The 18580-nt window shown below is 41.5% G+C and overlaps 1 protein-coding gene across 3 annotated transcripts in view; it reads left to right on the top strand.

Moving 5' to 3' along the window:
• Positions 1-5946: 5946 nt before the first annotated feature.
• Ppef1 (protein phosphatase with EF hand calcium-binding domain 1) overlaps positions 5947-18580 on the top strand; it is a 128872-nt gene continuing 116238 nt past the window's right edge. For all 3 annotated transcript variants that reach the window (XM_030251335.1, XM_017318481.1, XM_017318480.1), the window contains exon 1: positions 5947-6107. The gene's annotated coding sequence lies outside the window, so the exon portion shown is untranslated. The remainder of the gene's footprint in view (positions 6108-18580) is intronic.

Raw genomic sequence — 18580 nt, 5'->3', positions numbered from 1 at the left:
ACATGGAAGCCCCCCATGTACTCACCACATGCACGCACACACACACACACACACACACACACACACACACACACGAAGATGTTTTAGAAAAATCATAAGGAGGAAGACACCCAGTGTTTGACTTTGGCCCTGTGTCCACATATACACACACAGGACCATATATAGCAACTAATGTGATTTCTGTAGCTGCAAGTGATGCTGTTGGTCTAAGTCTTGTGCACTGTATATTCAGAAGCTGAGTTCTGTACCCCTGTCCAGACTACAGTCTGATCTTGAGGTACAGTATTAGCCAGTGTTCTGGAAAGAATGCTCCCCGATAGTCCCTGATTGCTTACCAAAAGGCTTAGAGCCTGTGACTGGGCAGGAGAGAGAGGAAGGCGGGAGCGGAGATCAAGTTGGAGGTCTGAAGTAGAGACCACAAGGAGGACAGAGGAGGTGGAAGAAGGAGGTCACCATGAGGCAGGATAGACCAAGACCAAGAGAAGCTTGCTGTGGTGATACATATGGAGCTGAGCAAGACTTAGTTGGCAAGTGATGGGGCATGTATCTGGTTAATTTCATTGTTGGCTTAGAACAGTTCAGCTTAGAACCTACTCAGGACAATGCCAGCAGCTTATAAATAAAATACCAAGTGTTTGTCTCTTTTATTTGGGAGCTAAATAGAAAAGAGTGGGGTAGGAACCCCCCCCCATAAAAATACGAAGATAGGACAGGGCATCCCATCCAAACTGACTTTGTGAAGGAAGTTTCAAACAAATTCAATTTGAAATTCCAAAGATACAATGTTGATACAGAAATCTGTGATCCTGCTCCATTTTTCTGATCTTCTTCTGGTCTTCCTTCCTCGTGTATCAAGTTCAGCCTCTCAGCAGACTTATCATCATTGCTCAGGCACCACACTTGGGAGGTATGCTGACTCTCCCCATTCTCTTTCTGGGAACCCTGAGATTTACTCATGTTCCCTCATCCTCTAGCAGAAGAGAATGTACAGACTCTGGTCTGAGAGATATGCCCATCCCTGAACAATCACCACTACTTGGGAAGTGGATTATATTAATTGGCTTAAGTCAATCAGAACCCAGTTGGTGTGGAGTGGTATTAATCTCATGCAAAAACACACATCTGAGAATCTGGGGAAGGTAGACTTCAAAAAGGAAAATAGGAGTTCTATTGCAAGAAGGTCAAAGGAATATTACTGGCCTTATAACAATAGTTGTAAGTATTTATTGAATACTATAAATCATGTAGCCCTTATATAATTTTACAAGTATTAGATTAGAGGAAGTCTATGACTTCAAATAATGAAATAGCAAAAGTTGAACAATGAGGGGTTTTGTTTTTAATCCTTTGTGGTATAAAGCCAAGAAATATCCAGCTTCTCTTTGTCCTTCACATCTCAGACATATGTATCACTTTGTAACCTGCAATAAATTTCCACCGAAAGTTTTTCTCTTTAAATATTATCTTCATTTAAAAATGTTTTTATTTTGTGCATATGGGAGTTTTTGCCTACATGATGTCTGTGTGCCATGTGCATACAGTGCCCTGAGAGGCCAAAAGAGGGCAATGGATCCTTTGGAATTGGAGTTCCAGGTGGTCCTGAATTGCCATGTGGTTGCTGGGACTAGAACCCAGGTCCTCTGCATGGATGGCCAGTGCTCATTTTTAAAATGGGGAAGCTGAGGCAGGGTCAAAGGGGATTATATAGGTTGCATAACTGATAGCTTTTTGAACTTGTAAGAGCTTAATCTTGGTTCTCTTTTGTAATGTTCTTATTTGTCTATGTGCTAAGAGCTTAATTTTTAGCTTAAAAAAAAAACCCACAAACCAACTATAGTATTAGGCCCTATATTAACTTCACAATCTTGTTAGAAAAAAAAGACAATGAAGAAAACTCTTGACGCTCTCACCAACTGGATTGCATAGTGTTCTTTTCTTATTGCCCACACTAGTAGGAACATGGTGTAGCAGCAGCAGCTGTGTTCTGTAGTGAGCAACAAGGATTTCAAAGGAAGGTGGAAGGTCAAGGGCCCAAGGGCCCAAGAGATGGCTCAGTGGGTCAGGGTGCCATCCTACAAAGCTGATCACCTGAGTTTGATCCCAGGCAAGCACACTGTAGAAGGAGCGAAGCCTCTGACCTCATGCTGTAGCATATGCCTATTCCCCTAAGTAGTGGAATGATTTAGAGGGAGCCAAGCATTGTGGCTCACATTGTAATTCCAGTACCCAAAAAGACTGAAGCAGGAGGACTGTAATGAATCTCAGCTAGCCCAGGCCACAGAGTGAATTTCAGGATATCCAGACCTACATAGAAAGACCCTATATTAAACAAAACAACTTAAAAGGTCTTTTTTTTTAGCTCACATGCTATAAAATCAGAGCTTCATTCCAAAAATGAAAGTGCTAGTTACAAATGGCCTCTCTTGACCTGTAAAAGGAAAGAGTCATTAAGCAAAAGGAACTTTCTAGCAGTTAATGACATCAGATTACTTTATATTACTTTATATTCCTTAAAACCATTTTGTAAATTGGGCCTTTCACTGAATAGGAATGACTGCCTACCTCACTGGGACAATCTTTTTCTTTTTTTTCCCCATTTAAAAAATAATTTATTCACTTTACATCATGATTTCTGTCCCCATTCCCAGTCTTTCCCTCTCACAGTCCCTCCCCCATCCTCTATCCCCTTCTCTGAGAGAATGGAGGCTTTCCTTGGGTATCTTCCACCCTGGCACATCAATTCTCTATAGGGCTAGGCTTCTCCCATTGAGGCCAGACAAGATAGCTGAGTTAGGGGAACAGACAGGCTACAGCTTTAGGGATAGCCTGTGCTCTAGTGGTTTGGGACCCATGTGGAGACCGTGGAAACTGAGCTGCACATCTGCTACATATGTGTGTGTGGGTGCTCAGTGCAGCCAGAGCATATACTCTTTGGTTGGTGGTTTAGTCTCTGGGAGCCCCTAAAGGTCCAGGTTAGTTAACTTTGTTGGTATTCCTGTGGAGTTCCCTCAATTTCCCCCCAGCTCTTCCATAAGAGTCCCCAAGCTCCAACCAATGTTTGGCTGTGGGTCTCTGCATCTCTGTATCCAGTCAGCTGCTGGGTGGAGCCTCTCAGAAGGGCAGCCATTGCAGACTCCTGTCTGTAAGCATAATAGAGTATCATCAATAGTGTCAGAAATTGGTACTTACCCATGGGATGGGTCTCAAGTTGGGCCAGTTATTGGTTGGCTATTCCTTCAGTCTCTGCTCTCTCCCCTGTCCCTGCATTTCTAGATAAATTTTGGGTTGAAAGTTTTGTGAGTGAGCTGGTGTCCCTATTACTCCTGCCTGGCTACAGGAGGTTGCCCTTCAGGTTCATTATCCCCAATGCTGTGAGTCACAGCTAAGGTCACCTCCATTGAATCTCGGATGCCTCCCTTATCCCAGGTCTCTTTCTTGTCCTGGAGATGCCCCCCCCCACCTCCCCACCCCTATCAGTTACAGTTTTCCATTCATTTTCATGGCCATCTTGCCCTCCCTCCTGTCCCTCCCTATATCTGATCCCGAACTCCTCCATTTCCCTCCCCATCCCCTCCTTCCCAGTTCCCTCTCTCCATCTGACTCTTAGGACTATTTTATTCCCCTTCTAAGTGAGATTCAAGCATCTTCACATGTGCCTTCCTTCTTGTTTAGCTTCTTTGGATCTGGAGAATGTAGTATGGTTAGCCTTGTTTTATGACTGATATTCACTTATAAGTGAGCATGTACCGCACATGTCCTTTTGGGACTGGGTTACCTTACTCAGGATGATATTCTCAAGTTCCATCCATTTGCCTGCAAAATTCATGATGTCTTTGTTTTAAATACCGGAATACTATTCCGTTGTATAGATGTACTACATTTTCTGTATCCATTCTTCAGTTGACATCTAGGTTGTTTCCAACTCCTGGCTATTACAAATAAAGCTGCTATGAACATAGTGGAGCATGTGTTCAATACTCTGAAAAACACAGATCCAGTGGGGAGGGGAGACTGTAAACAAGCACTGGCTGCAGTGGTACTGGTGCTGCTGCTGGCTGCTGGCTGGTGGTGGTAGTGGTGCTGCTGCTGCTGGTGCTGGAGGTGGTGGTGGTAGTGCTGCTGGTGGTGGTGGTGGTGCTAGAGTGACCTAGCATGCATGAAACCCTAGGTCCAATCCCCCATGCTAGAAAACAAACAAACGAACGAACAAACAAACAAACAAACAACTCAGCCAGGTTTAAAAAAACACTCTCCTGGGATCCATCCCATAATCAGCTTCCAAATGCTGACACTATTGCACACACTAGCAAGATTTTGCTGAAAGGACCCTGATATAGCTCTCTCTTGTGAGACTATGCTGGGGCCTAGCAAACACAGAAGTGGATGCTCACAGTCAGCTATTGGATGGATCACAGGGCTCCCAATGGAGGAGCTAGAGAAAGTACCCAAGGAGCTAAAGGGATCTGCAACCCTATAGGTGCAACAACATTATGAACTAACCAGTATCCCCCGGAGCTTGTGTCTCTAGCTGCATATGTATCAAAAGATGGCCTAGTTGGCCATCACTGGAAAGAGAGTCCCATTGGACTTGCAAACTTTATATACCCCAGTACAGGGGAATGCCAGGGCCAAAAAGTGGGAGTGGGTGGGTAGGGGAGTTGGGGGGAGCGTATGGGGGACTTTTGGTATAGCATTGGAAATGTAAATGAGGATAATACCTAATAAAAATAAAAAAATCAAATAAAAAAAAAACACTCTTCTTTGAAAGACCTCAAATGAGAGATGCACCTGCTCAGGGTTCAAGGTCCTGATCTCTTTCCTATGTTTTCTATCTCCACGGTTGTCTCCCTTTGTGATTTCTTTATTGTTTCCATTTCTGCTTTTAGATCCTAGATGGTTTTGCTCAATTCCTTCACCCGTTTGGTGGTGTTTTCCTGCCCTTCTTTAAGGGATTTTTGTGTTTCTTCTTTAATGGTTTTCTACCTGTTTAACCATGTTCTCCTATATGTCTTTATGTCCTTCTTAAAGTCCTCTATCATCATCATGAGATTTGATTTTAAATCACAGTCTTACTTTTCCGGGGTGTTGGGGTATCCGGGGCTTGCTGTGGTGGGAGAACTGGGTTCTGATGATGCCAAGTAGCCTTGGTTTCTGTTGCTTGTATTCTTGCCCTTGCCATCTGGTTATCTGTGGTGTTAGCTGGTCTTGCTGTGTCTGAATGTGGCTTGTCCTTCCTGTAAGCCTGTGTGTCAGGACTCCTGGGAGACCAGCTCTCTCTAGGCAGAATTTGGGTATGGAGAGCTGTGGCACAGGGTCAGCTCTGGGTGCAGATGGAAACTGGAAGGTTCCTATCCCAGGCTGCTCCTCAGTCCCTACCTCAATTTACATTTTTTTCAAATTTAAATTTTAATTATTTAATACTTGTTGAATGAAACTAAGATAAGAATAAGTACTGTAAAAGAAAATGCTTTAAAAACTTTCTCAAAGGCCTTGTAATAAATTCTTAGTCATCTGAAGGGGTAGAAAGGATTTAAAAACAGAGCTATTGCTCTTCCTCAGGGGGTGTTCTAACTAATAGTTTTGACATTTTCCTAAGAAACAAACTGTTCTTTATTCTTCCATGTTCATGCACATGTGTATGTGTCTGCTTACACGCATATGCACGCACACACAGACACAGACACACACATACACACACATACACACATACACATACACACACACACACACACACACACACACACACACACACACGTTTGTCAGGAAGGTAATGATGACCAAAGAAAGCTTAAAGAACCTTTCCACAAGCCAGAAGTAGTTCTCTCATCTGGGTTACATCGCTCACGTTTCATTGGCAGAGACTGTCATATTTCTATCCTACATTGTGGGGTTGCCAAGGCAACCTATTCAAGAGTCATTCTAGAATTTTTGCATTGAAAGATTCCAGACAAGGCTGGGAAAGCCCCAGTAAGACCTGTAAACTTGAAGATGGATTGTGCCCTTAGCCTACAGGTCAGGATGAATGATTCAGCCACCAGTGAAATGAAGATCTAAGAATCTTGCTTCCTTGAGCCTGGGTGGAACATAAAACCTGGAGGGAACAAACGGTAAGAGCCCTTGGTGGACAGAAGCACTGAGTAAGCACTGACTAGGCAAGGGACCATCGGAGTTTTTGATCAGCTTCCTCTCTTTGGTTAAATTGGCCTAACTCCTGTGAACTTCCTGTTTTAGGTAGATGCTTTAATGTCTGTGTACAGGGTAGAAATTGTGTTATCTTGATGGGATGGGAAAAGTATCAACTAACTACTAAGTTACAAGACTGATCTTGGGCAGGCTGTGTAACTTCTCTAGGTCTGCTTCTTTTGTAATATTTTAAATTGTGTGTATGTGTGTGTGTGTGCGCGTGTGCATGCACGCACGCGCGCACTACATGTGCCTGCCATAGCACCATGAGTGGAAGTCAGAGGACAACTTGTGGGAGTTGGCTCCTCTTTTTACCATGTGGATCTTGGGAATTAAACTCAGGTCATCAGGTTTGGCAGCATAGGCCTTTACCAATCTCACCAGCTCTAGGCCTGTTTCTTCACTCTTCCGAATTGGAGATGTCTGAGGTCTTTCCTACAGGAGTCTGAAGGAGCAGAGTAGCCTCACGTAGCACAAGTTCAAGAATGTCATGAGGGCCTTGTAGTGCTACTTGGGCATCTATGCTTAAGTCACTTCTGCCCTTGTGCCTTCACATGACTGGGACACGTATTCCCATATCAGCTTTGTTTCACTTCTGTCTTGGAATGGCAGATTTTGGCTCCTCCAGAAGGAAAATGAGAAGAAATAGAGAGTTGCCATTGCCTCATATTCTAGATGTCAAACTGAAATATGCAGAAAATGTAAGCACTTACAGGATAAAGGAACAGATTGTAGCGATACTTAAAATATCATAGCTCTTTAAATAAGAAGCAGTTCTGATAAGCCTATTTGGAGTTCAGGCAAAATAACCCATGGACTCTGAAAATCAGAATTGTATGTTGCCAAGTACTGACTTCGGTGCTGAATTGTAGATAAAGGTAGGTGTGACTCACACAGTACTAAGAACCTCGTTTGGTTGACATATACCCCACCGCTGCCTCAGCTTCTTACTGTGCACATTGTTCTGTGTTAGCCTCCCTGCCTGTATCCCCGCCCCTCCCCCACTCCCCGTCTTAGTTCTCCAGTGCTCTGTTTTTGCTCTATTAAATCCTCCTTCTCCATCCATGCTCTTCCTGGTAATCTTATTTTCCCAAAGTATTTCAGCTGTTATTCGGAATCCATGAGCTCCTTAATCAGATACGGTTTATTCCCTGGGCTTGAAACCTAGGCTTCGACAGCATACGGGACATTGGAACAGTAAACTCTCATTGGTACCCAGTTTTCTCCGTGATAAATATGCCTATCTCCTTTTGCTTATGATTCTGCATCCTAACACCCTATGACAGTGGTATTGTCTCTTAGACTGTAAGGCAGGAAGGACCATGTTTGCTCATCCACCTTTATACTCCCAGCACCCAGCACATGGTAGACACCTAGTACTATTAGACAAATAATGAATCTGCATATTCCAAACTAGGAAGCTTGGAATCTTCCATGATATTTCTGTCTTCCTTACTTCCCATCCCTACTTGTACACTTGTAGGTCTTGTTACATTTGACCCTGCCATCTTCTTCATGCCCACAGCTGTGGCTTTAAATTCAGCCTTTATCATTTATCTCCTGGATTATCACAGGAGCTTCCTCATTGGTCTTCCTGCTGCCAGCTTTCTCCCGGTTCATCACCAGCTGACCCCCAAAGCGACTGTCCTGAAGCTTGAATTTAATCAGATTACCTTCAGGATTCCCTTGACTTAAACAGAGTGCAATCTGTCAGGTTCAAAATGAATCCAAACATTCTATTCAGGATTTTGAGAAAATGAAAATTTGATTCTAAGATGCATATTTTTTCACATATTAGTATCTCTGATTTGTGAATGTCTTTACATTTATAGTGTCATAATTTATGACATAATTGATTGCTGATAGTTTTCCTTCTTACTAGTATATAAAATAGTGATGTGCTCTGTAATCTATGGCATCCTGATTGTGCTGAAATAAATGTACTCATGTGGGCATTTAAAAATAGAAGATCATGCATATAGAAGTATGCTTAGCTGCCCTTGAAAAATTGCATTAGGCAATACTGGGCCCGAATCCCTGGATGGTAGCCTGAGACAGAATTGTTGGCAAGTGGTGTCTGCCTTATTTAGATAAAAACTCTGCAGGGTCTGTAGTTTCTACCCAGGCTGTTATCTACTCCAGTCTCATTAAGCATCTTAAAATTACCTTTCCTGACCAGTAGGTTAAAGTCCAGGGTTTTTTTTGCTGTGATTTATAAGAATGCTCACAGTTATCACTAACCTACCTGCCAGGTTACTGTCCCCACCCTCTGTTCTATACACTTTTTACTCCTCAATCCCAGGAAGCATTACTTACATATTTAAATGCCTTCATAACCCTTGGGATGCCTTTCCTACCTTTTATGCTCCATGACACATTTCCAAGTTTCCCCAGGCATAGCTAATATCTTTCTGACTACAGTAGTATGTGGACATATCTCTAGGCTTACACCTCATTTTAAAAAATTGTGTGCCTGCCCATGTCCTACTGTGAATATGTATGGGAGAGCACCATAAATGTGATTCATCATTGCTTCACTGTTTCATAGCTGGAACAGACTCAGCAAGTATCTGCTAAATGAGAAAAAGATGATGGGCTGCACCTTTTGTGTGTTTTCCTCTTTGTTCTTGTTTTGCTTTGAAGTTTTTAAAGATTTATTTATTTTGTTTTATGTGTATGACTATTCACCTGCATATATGTATGTGCAGCTCATAAATAATGCCTGGTGCCCTTGGAGGTCAGAAGACAACGTAGAATTCCCTGGAGCTGGAGTTATATAGACAGTTGTGGATCACTGTGTAGGTACTAGGAATTAAACCCAGGTTCTCTTGAAGAACAGCCAGTGCTCTAAACCATGGAGCTGTCTTTCTGGCTCATTAAAAAATCATTATGTAGTTGAGGTTAGGCTTAAACTCTTGATCTTTCTGTCCACACCCTCTAATTACTTAAATTACAGTTGTGTGGTACTCTGTCTGCCTTACTTTGGTTGTTTTCAGAATCTGCTATCTGAACCTGTATAGAGGTTTTTGTGTAAGTAATTTTATTCCTTGCCGGGTGTGGTGGCACACGCCTTTAATCCCAGCACTTGGGAGGCACAGGCAGATGGATTTCTGAGTTCGAGGCCAGCCTGGTCTACAGAGTGAGTTCCAGGACAGCCAGGGCTACACAGAGAAACCCTGTCTCAAAAAAACAAAAAAAAATTTTTTTTTCTTTATGGGAACTGCTCTGGAGTATAATTGTCATACGGTTGGTAGGTATATGTTCAACTTTATAATACTATAAGAAAGTGGCTGAGCAAGTTATGGGTTTGGGGGTTTGTTTGTTTGTTTTGTGGTCTCTGTTTCAGTTCCTACCTCTAAGTTCCTGCTTTGGTTTAGTTTCTACCTTGGCTTCCTACTGTGATCCTGACATGTATGCTAGATAAACCCTCTGCCTCTCAGGTTGCTTTTGGTCAAATTGCTTATCACAGCAATAGGAGAGCTAACCAGGACACTAACCAGGTCTTTTCAGAGTGAGTATACCATTTTGCATTCCTACCAGCAAGGTACTAAAGTTCTAGTTATTCACCATTCTAGCCATTTCTGGGTATTGTTGACATTAAAAAAAACACCACCATAGTAGTATATGAATAGTATATCTCATTGGTATTTAAATTTGAAGCTCTGATGCCTTGAATCCAATCTATTTAATTTCCAGAGGAATCTTTACAGTATTTTTTAAGTAATTTTTTATTGGGTATTTATTTCATTTACATTTCCAATGCTATCCCAAAAGGCCCCCACACGCTCACCCACCCATTCCCCCACCCACCCACTCCCACTTCTTGGCCCTGTCATTCCCCTGTACTGAGGCAGATAAAGTTTGCACGACTAATGGGCCTCTCTTTCCACTGATGGCCGACTAGGCCATTTTCTGATTCATATGCAGCTAGAGACACGAGCTCCAGGGGGGTACTGGTTAGTTCATATTGTTGTTCCACCTATAGGGTTGCAGACCCCTTTAGCTCCTTGGGTACTTTCTCTAGCTCCTCCATTGGGGGCCCTGTGATCCATCCAATAGCTGACTGTGAGCATCCACTTCTGTGTTTGCTAGGCCCCAGCATAGTCTCACAAGAGAGATCTCTATCTGGGTCCTTTCAGCAAAATCTTGCTAGTGTGTGCAATGGTGTCAGCATTTGGAAGCTGATTATGGGATGGATCCCTGGATATGGCAGTCTCTAGATGGTCCATCCTTTTGTCACAGCTCCAAACTTTGTCTCTGTAACTCCTTCCATGGGTGTTTTGTTCCCAATTCTAAGAAGGGGCAAAGTGTCCACACTTTGGTCTTTGTTCTTCTTGAGTTTCATGCGTTAAGCAAATTGTATCTTATATCTTGGGTATCCTAAGTTTCTGGGCTAATATCCACTTATCAGTGAGTACATATTGTGTGAGTTCCTTTGTGATTGGGTTACCTCGCTCAGGATGATGCCCTCCAGGTCCATCCATTTGCCTAGGAATTTCATAAATTCATTCTTTTTAATAGCTGAGTAGTACTCCATTGTGTAAATGTACCGCATCTTCTGCATCCATTCCACTGTTGAGGGATATCTGGGTTCTTTCCAGCTTCTGGCTATTATAAATAAGGCTGCTATGAACATAGTGGAGCATGTGTTCTTCTTACCGGTTGGAACATCTTCTGGATATATGCTCAGGAGAGGTATTGTGGGATCCTCTGGTAGTACTATGTCCAATTTTCTGAGGAACCGCCAGACTGATTTCCAGAGTGGTTGTACAAGCTTGCAATCCCACCAACAATGGAGGAGTGTTCCTCTTTCTCCACATCCTCACCAGCATCTGCTGTCACCTGAATTTTTGATCTTAGCCATTCTGACTAGTGTGATGTGGAATCTCAGGGTTGTTTTTTTTTTTTGCATTTCCCTGACTTTACAGTATTTTTATGCAACAGGTTAACATTTTGGTGACATTGTTGGTTGGCTTTTATCAACTTGACACATAGACACATCTTGGAAGAGGGAATCTTAATTGAGAAAATACCTCCAATGTAAGGGTCTCAAAAATGACTGAAGGAAGATCCCAGACTCAAATAGAATGCAGAAACAAAGACCATTTATTCTACAGAAACAAGCAGCATTTGGGGGTCAACCGTTCATTAAAATGGTGATGATGGAGGAGCCTGCAGAATCCCCTTTTTATGCAGAGCTAAGGGAATTTTCTAGAAGCATAGGTAATCTCTAATGTAATTGTCAGGGGCCAAACTGATTACATTAGTAGATTTTTCATTGGCTACTATATTAGTTCTTCTATATTAGGGAGTAGGTTAGGTAATCTACAGTTTGGTGGGTGCTTGGGAGGTCACATGGGTGGGCTTCTGATTGGATTTGCTAGGTTGTCAGTGGTCTACATTCCTATATCAGGAATGTTTAACCACAGGATGAGATAGGGCTGCCCAGCACAGATGGCCCATCCTTTTAGATAAGGTATTTCCCCATTCTTGTGGTTATCTCCAAGCTGTTCTTTGGGAGGGGGTGGGTTACGGCCCTGTTCCTGGAATGTATGATTTATTCCTGGAGCAGGTGACTTATGGCCTACTTCCTGGGATTTATAGTCTGTTCTTGGAACTGATGACTTATGGCCTAGTTCCTGGTACTGGTGACTTTCCTTTTGAAATCAGGCCTGATCCTAAAATGGGACAAATGAGATTTATGTCATATTTTCACCATTATATTGGCTTGTAGGCAAGTCTGTGGGAACATCCTCTTGATGGGTGGTTGATGTGGTAGGGCTCAGCCCACTATGGATGGGTCCCCTCCAGGACAGATGGTCCTGGAGTATATAAAAAAAAGCAGGCATAACAAGCCATGGGGAACAAGACAGTGAGCAGCACCTTTCCATGACCTCTGCTTCAGTTCTGCCTCGAGGTTCCTGCTTGAGTTCCTGCCTTAGCTTTTCCTGGTGATGGACTATAATCTATAAACTGGAAGAAATCATTTCCTTCCCAATTTGCTTTTGGTCATGGTATCACAGCAGTAGAAATCTAGCAAAGGCAGTGACCAAAAATAGCACACATTTGTGTTGTACTGTTTCTGTGAATTAGGACCCAGGCACCGCTTATCTGGTCCACCACTTCAGGATCTGGATGAGCTATTTCAATCAAGGAGTTGGATAAACCACAGTCATACGGAGGCTTGATTGAGGAAGGACTCACTTTCAAGAGCGCGTGGTTATTGGCAAGATTCAGTAATTCAGGATCTGTTTGAATTTACATCCTTTTCCTATCTTAAGATGGTATTGGTCATTGATGGTAAAGTGTGTGTTTTGGAGGCAACATAAATAGATCTCGTTCATTTGATTGTCTTAGGCCCTCATGACAGGGCCCCCCAAATTACAGTGATAATGGCCATATTTAGGTGGTTTTCCAGGTTCCATCGGGGCCTGACCCTGCTAGGAGACTTGGCTTTGCTGAGAAAAGAAACCTGATGCATTTTTTTGGGAAAACCTTATTGGCTGATTGAGCACTCTTGCCTACAACAGTTACACCCAAATGCTTCTGGCCATTATTGACCATCTCCTTTGGAAAGATTCCCCATGCTAACCTACCTGGCTGTTCTAACATCTGAAAATTCCCCCCCCCCCCCAAACACACACACATACACACACACACACACACACACACACACACACACACACACACACACAATTTGTCCTTGTATAATGCAACAAGCTTTTCTAGCTGGGCCTGTGCTCTACTAGGGTGGCCCAGGAGTTTGTTGTTTTTTGTTTTATTAAAGCTGCTATTTCTTTTCCAAGGAGTTTGGTAGTTTCATGTGGTACCTAGTTATGGTTTTCTGATACAACCTGCTAGTCTATGACTTTTTATTGAGTAATTGAGATCGTTATCATTCAGAGTTACTGTTGAATGATAAGTGTGGATTCTCATCATTTTGTTGATTTTATGTTGTTTGCATTGACTCTTTTTGCCTGTGACACCTTGGGTGTGTTTCTCCTCTTCACACTAAAGTATTCCTTCAATTATCTTCTGTAGGGTTGCCTTAGTGGCCATAAATTCCATTAATCTGTTTTTATTATTGATTTTTATTTCTCCTTCAATTTTAATGGCTAGTTTTGTTGGTTATAATAGTCTGGGTTGACAGCTGTCTTTCAAAACTTGGAATACATCTTTTCAGGTCTTTTGGTCTTTAAACATTTTTGTTAATAATCACATGTTAGTATGATGAGCCTGACTTAATAAATGACTTAACTGTTAGTACAAATTTCAATATTCATTCTTTATCCTGTGTAAATCTTGACTACCACCTAAATAGGGTCATTATCACTGCCATTTTGAGGGCGCTGTCATGAGGGCCTAAATCAAACAAGTTTTAAAATATATCATGATGTGGCTCATATATTTGCATATTTGATCACCAGTTGGTGGAACTGTTTGGGAAGGGCTAAGAGTGTGGCCTTGTTGGAGGGTGGGGGAGGGTTAAGAGTGTGGCCTTGTTGGAGGGGGGAAGGGTTAAGAGTGTGGCCTTGTTGGAGGGGGAAATGGTTGAGAGTGTGGCCTTGTTGGAGGGGGAAATGGTTGAGAGTGTGGCCTTGCTGGAGGGAGTATGTTACTGTGCTTTGAGTTTTCAAAAACCCAAGGCATTCCTCCTTAGCTCTGTCTCTCTGTCTCTGTTTGACTCTGCCTGTCTCCCTTCCTCCCTCCCTCCCTCCCTCCTTGCTGATAAGGATATAAGCTCTCAGCTTCAACTCCAGAAGCATGCCTCTCTGCTTTCTGCCATGTTTCCCACCATGATGGTCATGGACTCACCCTCTGGAACTATAAGCCCCATTGAACACTTGTATGAGTTGCCTTGGTCATGGTGTCTCTTTAAAGCAATAGAAAAATAAGTAAGGCACATATGAATGTCTTTTCTGGTCCTATACATTTGATTATTCTCTAGGCCTCTCATATGTAGATTGACATCTTTCTCTAGGTATGAGAAATTTGACTTCCTTATTTTATTCATCTCTTTGCTTCTATCTTCTTTGAGTTGTTTGAACAAAGTTATACACATTCTTTTGAATTCTTTCATTGGAAGTTCTTTGAAGTCCTTCTCATTTGGGTCCATATTATGGTGTTACTAATTTTTGGAGGAGACATGTTTTCTTGGACATGTTCTCATGTTGTTTCTGGTTTTGGACTAAAATTTGTGCATTTGGAATTATTTGGTTGAATGGGAATATGGGGCTGGGGCTGGTGGTCTTGGGACTATTAATTGTCAGCGTTAGGAACTAGGTAACCGCAGAGGTGTGAACAATTTGCTCAGGGTTAAGGACTCCTTTATAAATCAGCACCAGGAACTGGGCAGGTAGGGAAAGTTTGGTTTGGATCGGGGCGGTGGGGATTTACCTGTTGGCACTGGACACTGTGTTGTCTGAGTAGTGTGGGCTGAGTTATTGGTGCCAGGGGCCCTTACCTAATGGGGATGTGTATAGCTCAGTGGATCAGGAATGTAAAATGAATGGTTATGGTCTCGGGGTGAGGGCTTTACTTGTCAGAGCTATTTTAATGACTTCATGTGGCTAGTCAAATCTGACATCTTTTTCTCACTGTGAGCTTTTCCAATACCAAGAATTCATCCTTGGAAATAAGCTTGAGCCTTTTTATTTATTGAAATAGAATATATTATATATAATATAATGTGACTAGTTAAATCTGACTTCCCTTTTCTCTTTCTTGCTGTGATTTTTTTTCAACACCTAGAATTCATCCTTGGAGATATACATGAGTCTTTTTATTTATTTAATTACAATGTATTATATACAATATACTACTTGGTATCCCATTAGTCTCTTTAAAAGAGAGCAGGACCTTTAAATCAAAGTTATTTTTATTTTTTATACCTGTTATCATATTTAACCCTGTTGGAGTAAACAGTTTTTGAGGATGGACATGTGATGTAGACATATGTTTATTCACAGCTGAGACTACTAAAGTCACATATTGTATACATGGTTAATGTATGTGAAAGTAGAAAACTTAGTGATCAAAGAAAATAAAGATATGTTTTATACTTTGTTTTCTATTAACAGTATCTCTGTGCATTTGTTGGGTACCAGGCACCCCAATTTAGAAGACTACAAGGAGTGAGAATAATTGTTTGGGTGGGATTGCAAGCTACTGTGGCCCCACCATCAGAAGGATAGCTACTAGTTACTATGGTTGGGAAGCCGGTCTTGTGTTTTAATCTCTTTGGTGCTATTGAACTTGAAGGCACCAGGGACCATGACAGGATAGACTCTTTAAACATCCCTAGCCAAGCAGATATGTGAATGTTGATATTTCTCAGTCTATTCAACCTTGCTGCTGTGCCTAGATTCTAGTATATTCCTTGGGCTATGTCATGATTCATAATAGCAGATATTAGGAGTACTTTGTCTTGGCAGAAATGAGAGCTGTGACCAGTTCCAAGAAGTGTGTGAAATAGGAGAGCTTTTCCTACAGTGCCTCTTGCCTGTATTGGTAGCCAACATTTCCATTCTCTTCTGTCCTTTTGCAGTTTGTTGCTACCATCTGACTAAACAAATATCCTAGTTTGGGGTTCCTCAGTAGCATAGCCTGAGACTAACATTTTAGAACAAGAAGTCTGTGTGTGTGTGTGTGTGTGTGTGTGTGGTTTATTTTTGACAGGAGTAGTCTCACTGTGTAGCTCTAGCTGTCATGGAACTCTCTAGGTAGACCAGGCTGGCTGTGAATTCAGAGAGATCTGCCTGCCTCTGCCTCCCAAATTTTGGGATTGATGTTTTGTATGTGTGCCACCATGCCTGACTAAGAAGTGTATTTGTATGATGAAGGCAAAACCAGTAGAGGAGTGGGGTAGTGAGAAGGGGGAGACAGATGAGTCAGTTTCTCCTGAAGAGATGGACAGGAAATCTTTGTCTATTATCATTAACAATGCAGTTCATTCTGGTTTTGATTCCACATCCACATTGCACATCCTTGCTATATGCTGTAGAATGCACATGTTTATGAGAACAACCAATCTTATCCCCACGTATTCTCAGTTCTGTCCAGAAGCTAGGTCATGTCACTTCTGTCAGAAAGTCTTCTCACTTCCCCCTCTGGGGGCTCTTTGTGCCACATAGTACCCTGTATTTGTCCTATTAGAGACTCTATCTTACCATATAACTTTCATTATTTATTGATGTAATATTGCTTTTGTGTCCAGCACTATTAGAGGTACCTGGTGTTTATAGAACAACAAAGGAAGAAGATTTTCATTTGTAATTTAATACCATTTCTCATCTACTTATGTGTATGCTCCACCAAATACTATATTTTATTTACCATTTGTCTCCTTCCTTCAGTATAATTGAGTAAACTAGCTGTCTGTATGTATGTATGTCTTTTAAAACTCTTATGTAGTCCAGGCTTGCCCAGGTACTCACTCACTATGCATACAAGAATGACCTTAGAATTCCTGAGTTCTAAGGAGGCCTTCAGTTTTCAAGTACTAAGATTACAGGCATATCTCACCATATCCAGCTTTTTATTCTATTTGCATGTTTGAGTTGCTTTTGGTATTGAAATCTCTGTCAAAATTAAAGCTTGAAACCTTTGTTGTTATTCCAAGAAGTTCTTCAGATTTTCTTCTTAGGAATTTTATGGACACAGGTCTTTCATTTAAGACTTTAACCCATTTTGAGTTTATTTTTGCATAGTGTAAGGTAAAAATCTAATTTTATCCTTGCACATATCCAGTATCCCCATCAGCGACTAATTGGAGACTATCAATTTTTTTTTGAGACAAGTTCTCGCTATTTAGCCTAGAACTCATTATGTAGAACAGTCTGACCTCAAACCCACAGATATTTGCCTATCTCTGCCTCCCAAATGCTAGGATAATGGATGTGTACCACCAAGCCCAGTTCACTATCAAGTTAAAATGATACCATTGCTTGCTGGACTAATTGTTACTAGTGATTTACTTTCAGATCTTGAAAGATATCATTCCATGCTTTCTGGATTTGGGGTTTTGTGATAAAAGACCAGATTTTTTTCTGATAGGTTTGCATTTATGAGTTTATGCTTTTCTTTTATGGCTTTTAACATTTTTTGTTGTGTTATTTTGGCATGACAATAATATGTTATAGATAGTGTGTTTGTTGGAGAAGGAATCTTAATTGACAAATGCCTCCATAGGATTGGTTTGTAAGCAAGTCTGTGGTGGGTATTTTCTAGACTAATGATTGATGTGGGATAGGCCAGCCCACTGTGGATGGCACCACCCCTCAGAAGGTGATACTGAGCTGTATAAGAATGGAGGAGCTAGAGAAATTACCCAAGGAGCTAAAGGGAACTGCAACCCTATAGGTGGAACAATAATATGAACTAACCAGTACCCGGGAGCTCTTGTCTTTAGCTGCATATGTATCAAAAGATGGCCTAGTTGGCCATCACTGCAAAGAGAGGCCCATTGGACTTGCAAACTTTATATGCCCCAGTACAGGGGAACACCAGGGCCAAAAAGGGGGAGTGGGTGGGTAGGGGATTGGGGGGGTGGGTATGGGGGACCTTTGGGATAGCATTGAAAATGTAAACGAGGAAAATACCTAATTAAAAAAAAGAAAGCAGAATAAATAAACTATAAGGAGCTAGCAAATAAGCTGCACCCCTCCATGGCCTCTGTATCTACCACTGCCTCCAGGTTCCTTCCTTGAATTCCTGACCCGACTTCCTTCTGTGATAGACTGTAATGTCAAACAAACTGTAAGTGGAAATATATCCCATGCTCTCCAAGTTGCTTTGCTCATAGTGTTTTTATCACAATAGAAACTCAGTTAGGGTTCTCTATGTCTCCTGTGCTTGATAGCCATAGAATTAGAACATTTTATATGATGATTCCATTGAAGATTATCTAGTCCTTTGATCTGTTTCTTCTTCTACTTCATGCTTCATGAATTCTTAGGTCTGGCTTCTTTCTCATGCCCCAGAGTTCTTTACTGTTGTAGACATTTTGTTTTTCTTTATCAAAGTATTAATGTAACATTTCTCTGCCACTGTCTGCCATATCTCTAATATGTTTTTGATGGTGATGCTTCCTATTATAATTTTGTTTGAGTTTTAAGTTTTCATTATTATCTATTTTCATTCTTTTTTCCTTGCTGAATTTTTCATTGCTGTTTCTTTCTCTTTTTCTTTTAGTTGCTTCTAGATTCTTTTTCTTGGTATCTTTGTTAATTTGTTATTAACATGATAAAACACCACAACTAAGAAAACATATAAAAGAAAACATTTAGTCAGGCTTACAATTTCAGAAATATATAGTTCATCATGGCAAACCAGAAGAAGGACAGCAGAAACAGATGCGAACTCAAACCTTGATTCATAGAAAGGAAGCAGAAAGAGG

This window comes from Mus musculus, chromosome X (genome assembly GCF_000001635.26).
Source record: "Mus musculus strain C57BL/6J chromosome X, GRCm38.p6 C57BL/6J".
Taxonomy (NCBI): Eukaryota; Metazoa; Chordata; class Mammalia; order Rodentia; family Muridae; genus Mus; species Mus musculus.
Note: the sequence above shows the minus strand (reverse complement) of the source record. Positions and strands in the feature narration are given on the sequence as shown.